At 46.7% G+C, this 4,552-nt stretch overlaps 1 long non-coding RNA gene across 1 annotated transcript in view; it reads left to right on the top strand.

Moving 5' to 3' along the window:
• The window catches only part of LOC112480296, a 29,027-nt gene extending 25,734 nt beyond the window's left edge, over window positions 1–3,293 (top strand). The window contains exon 3 of the long non-coding RNA XR_003046538.1: window positions 3,227–3,293. This is a non-coding gene — a long non-coding RNA (uncharacterized LOC112480296). The remainder of the gene's footprint in view (window positions 1–3,226) is intronic.
• The last annotated feature ends 1,259 nt before the right edge of the window (window positions 3,294–4,552 follow it).

The raw sequence follows: 4,552 nt of genomic DNA on the forward strand, positions 1-4,552 counted from the left end.
CCTCTGGCAGATCCGCAATGTTTTCAGCTTCAGTCTGGTAGCCTCAGCTCCTGATCTCCTGGAACACTACCTCCTCCCTGCAGCCCCAGGAAAGTGGCGGCTTCCTGCTGTTGCTAATCTCTGGGTTGTCCTACCTCTTCTGTCACCTGTACAACCAAACCGCTGATTTAAATCTTTCTGCTCAAAAGGCATAGAGTGGTTTTTGTTTTCTCAGTGGACTCAGTGGGATAAATGAGTGAATGTTCTGCTTATGTTCTTCAGGAAGAAGACTGTGTATGAGCCACAGATCTGAGCAGGTTTGATCTGCCTGGGACCTGGAGTCCTACAGATGTGGCAGCCTTGTTCTGGGCAGAACACCCCACCTCACCCCCAAGGTCCATGCTTCTGGCATGTAGGTGCTGCTGTAGCCCAGGGACCATCTTCCCCCTAGCCCAGTATTATTTATTCCTTCTGAGCTTGACTGTGCTGCATGAGCGAGAGTGTAACACAAGTACAAAGGAACAGCAAGGTGCAAAGAGGAAAAAGCCATCTACTGCCTGCCTGACCCTGTGTGGCCCTTCTAGTCTTTGTCTCTGTGAAGGCTCACAAGGACTCTGCTATCTTCATTTTAAGGAGGAGACCGAGACTCTAAGAGCTTAAGTGACCTCTTTGCTCTTTCACAAAGGGTCACTCAGTTCTGTGCATATGGTCTCACTTTTATGCCTCTTTTTGCCTACCTGCCCATCCTCACTGTTTCTGCTCACTTTAAACACTCACAGTCCTTCACCAGTCTCTGACTGGTCTGCCTGCCCCCAAGTTCACCTTCTTCCAATGCATTCTCCACATCCCTGCCAGGGCCATTTTCTAAAACATAAGTTGAACCACATACCACTCTGCTTAAAACCCTGCCATAACTCCTTATTGCTTAAAGAATGAGGTCCAATGTCCTTGGCATGGCAGTCAAGGCCCTGTGAGATCTAGTCCAGTATCTCTTCCAGCTGTATCTCTTGTCTTCCTCCATACTCACACACCACCAATAATTCAGCCTAATGAAGCCACTTAGAGTTTCTTCAACACAGCTGGTGGGTCATAGCTCTGTGCCTTTTCCAAAGCTGTGCTGTGAGCTCTGAGCACCCTCCCATCTCCCTGGGAAAATTTTTCCTCTTTCTTCAAGACCTGGTTTCAGCACCTCCTTCTGGTAGAACACCTTTCCCAGTTCTCTTGCTCCAGGTGAGTCCCTTCTCCCTGCTTCCATGCACACTTTGTCTTCTTGTTCCTGTTGCGCTTATCACACTGTATTGCAATCACCTGTTCACGTCTTTATCCCCGCCCCCCACCCCGACTCCACCGCCGAACCACTAGTTTTTTGAGGGCAGGAACTATGTTTCACTCATACATTTATTTAAGAATGCTTATTGAGCACTAACTTTATGCTCAGCACTGTGCCAGACCCCGAGATACTTGGTTTGTGTCATGGAATATGTGGTCTAGTGTAAAAGAATCAACCACACCAGTAACCATAATAGTAATAGAGCACATCAATAAATATTTAATTATGGATTATGAAGGAAAGGTAAAGAGTTTGCTATCCTTGATGTCTTGTACTAGTAGGTATTCAATAAATTCTACTTTTCTACTCCTGCCCCAGCCCAGCACCAGGATGTACATTTATTGCTGTATTTATAGTGCTGCTCCCACATATCCTGATCTGCAAGCTCCCTACGGAAGGGACTCTATCTCTTTAACTTGTGTCTCCAGAGCCTGGCATGTAGCAGGTATATGATAAATATGGGTTGAGTTAAAAATGGAATTGGATCCCTGCATGTGAGTCGAGGTGGCCTTACTATCTGCAGGAGCCCAGGCCACTGAGCAGTGTGGCCCGAGCTCTGTACATGCAGCCCTTCTTCTCCCTAAATTCTTCCTACCCTGTGGCTGTGCAACAGGAAAAGCGAAGTCCTTTCAAGTCTGTTACTTACTAGCTGTGAGACCTTGGCCTAGTCATGTAGCCTCTCTAAGCTCAATTTCCTCACCTGTAAATGGATGTAATAATAGTATCTACATCATCAGTTTGTTACAAGGTCGCTTAAGTTAATACACAGAAAGTGTTAAAGCCATGCCTGGCATCCAGTAGGTGCTCTGTAAATCTACACTACCATCATCATCATCATCATCATCATCATCATCATCATCATCACCATTTCTACTGTAGGTTCACAGTGAATGCCTTATTGTCACCTGTATGCATTTCCCCACCAGATCCCACACCTGGCCCATCCCCCTCTTGGGGCCTGATATGGCCAGAGGCCCATCCCTTCCTCTTGTTAGGAAGCTGTAGGTAACTGGGGCTTAATTAAGCATGCTTGACTGCGGTGTGATTAACAGCTGCTGTGAGTCAGCTGAGGTTGGGAGACAACTGGAGCGGGATATAGAGAGAAAGGGGCATAATGCTCATGATGCCTGGGGCTGTATTTCTAGGCTCAATCAGCGCACTTCATTCAGCAACTGAGAGGGACAGGGTGAATAATACTTCAGTTCCCCCAAATTCCTCTAGCAGACCTTATCAGCCACTCTACCCCAGCATCCAGAGCTCCATAGTTACTGTTATTCATTTATTCTGCACATATTGCTTGCAGATATTACTACTGTCAGGCCTTGCCCTAGGTGCCCAGATGGCGTAGTGAACAGTGGACATAGGTCATTGCTCCCATGTAACATACAGACTTGGGGGGCATGGAGAAATAAATAGTGATTAAAATATGCTGTGATGTCTGTCACAAGGAGGGGCAGCACACAGGAGACCCCCAGAAGAGCTGGCTTCTCTGTGTCCCGGGTGTCCTATCCTGCATAGCCTCCCATCACATGTTGAGGTGACATTATTTCCTTTCCTGTCTCTTGCCTACCTACTGTAGGAAACCCAAGGGCATGGACAATGTGACATCATTCTCTGGAGCCTCCAGCTCTTGGCGCAGTGCTTAGAACGTAGCAGGTGCTCAAAAAATTGGTTGGTTGGTTGAATGAACCCCAGCTCAGGAAGAAACTGCCTGCATGGACCCCTAGAACAGGGATAGCAAACTATAGCTTGTGACCCAACCCTACCTGCAGCTAGCTGCCTTTGTGTAGTCCTCATGCTAAGAATGGTTTCTACATTTTTAAATGAGTGGATTGTGAAAATAATAATCCAAGAATAATATGCTGTAGAGACATGTGGCTGCAAAGACTAAAATCTTTACTCTCTTATGTTTTACAGAAAATGTTTGCTGACCCCTGGTCTAGAAGCCCCTGTCTGCATCTCGCTCTCCTCATCTATGAAGTGCAGAGCCTGAGTTAGATACCACAAAGGTTCTTTCCTGGTGTGAAATAATGTGATTCTGCATTCCATGGTTCTTGTCTCTGTCCTTGAGGGTCCATGTTGCACTCATTCTTGTGTCATTATCAGTCTCCACAATGCCTGCACCTAGCAGGTGCTCAGGTAATGTTGGCTGGGTAGCGCTCTGGTTGGACAAGAGGGAGCTCAGAGCTTGGCTCTGTCGCTGCACAGCAGAGTGAGCTTAGGCAAGTAGTTTAACCCTCTGAGCCTTAGTTTCTACACCTGAACATGGGGATTACAATTTAACACCTACTTCCTGGGATTGCAGTAAGAATTAAAGGAGATAATTAGAGGTGGAGGTGCTTTGTAAATTCTACAGTGGCTGTGCAAATGCTAGTAACTGTTGTTACTGTTATTACTGGGCGTATTATGGGTGCTCAGCTTTGTTGCTTAGTTCCTCTTGATACAATTTAACTCATAGGATGGGTTCTGTAAGAAGGATGGTTTTGTTCTTGAGGATCAAAGCATATTGTAAAGCTGCCTATCAGAAAGACCCAGGGTGAGTGGGCTCAGTGATGGGGTACCTGTGGTCTTTGGGTACCCCCTACCTAATCTCTGCCTGCTCCTTCAGTTGTGAGGGCTGATAAAGACTGTGGGAAGGAACAGTTTATTAAGGCTTGGGGTTGGCGAATCCCCAGACTTGATTCTGCGACCATTCTCCAGGGCAGAAGTTGGAACCAGACCCACACAGCAGTCTCAGCACTGGCCTCACCATTGCCTCTGTTCACCAGGAGGGAGAATTGGGCTTTTCTGCCTAGCCCAACTACCCCCCACTCATACTGCCACAGGCTCTAGCCTCATCTCTCCATATCTTTGACTGATCTTCATTTAGCATTTTCTTTTCAATGAATTCTCCAATTATATCCACTTTGGTTTCCACAAGAACCCTATGTAGTAGGGATGTGATTCCCCGCTTTTATACATGAAGATATTGAGGTTTAGGGAGGTTAAGTGACTTGCCCAAATAGAGTTGGGATGAAGTCTGAGTTTCTTACTTCCAGGCCCTTCTTTCTATTACACCAAATTGTCTTTTTTCACCTGCTTCAGTTGTACTAATGAATGTCTTCTCCCAGCTCCTCCCCACTCCTCTGTTGCCCTTCCCTTTGCCATGGTTGACTCACAGCCTTAGGAGAATCCCCATATCCTCCTGCTTTGTGCTGGTGTAGGGACAGGCCTGTTCCTGCAATGGAAACCTGCTGTGACAAC

This window comes from Pteropus alecto, unplaced genomic scaffold, assembly GCF_000325575.1.
Source record: "Pteropus alecto unplaced genomic scaffold, ASM32557v1 scaffold215, whole genome shotgun sequence".
Taxonomy (NCBI): Eukaryota; Metazoa; Chordata; class Mammalia; order Chiroptera; family Pteropodidae; genus Pteropus; species Pteropus alecto.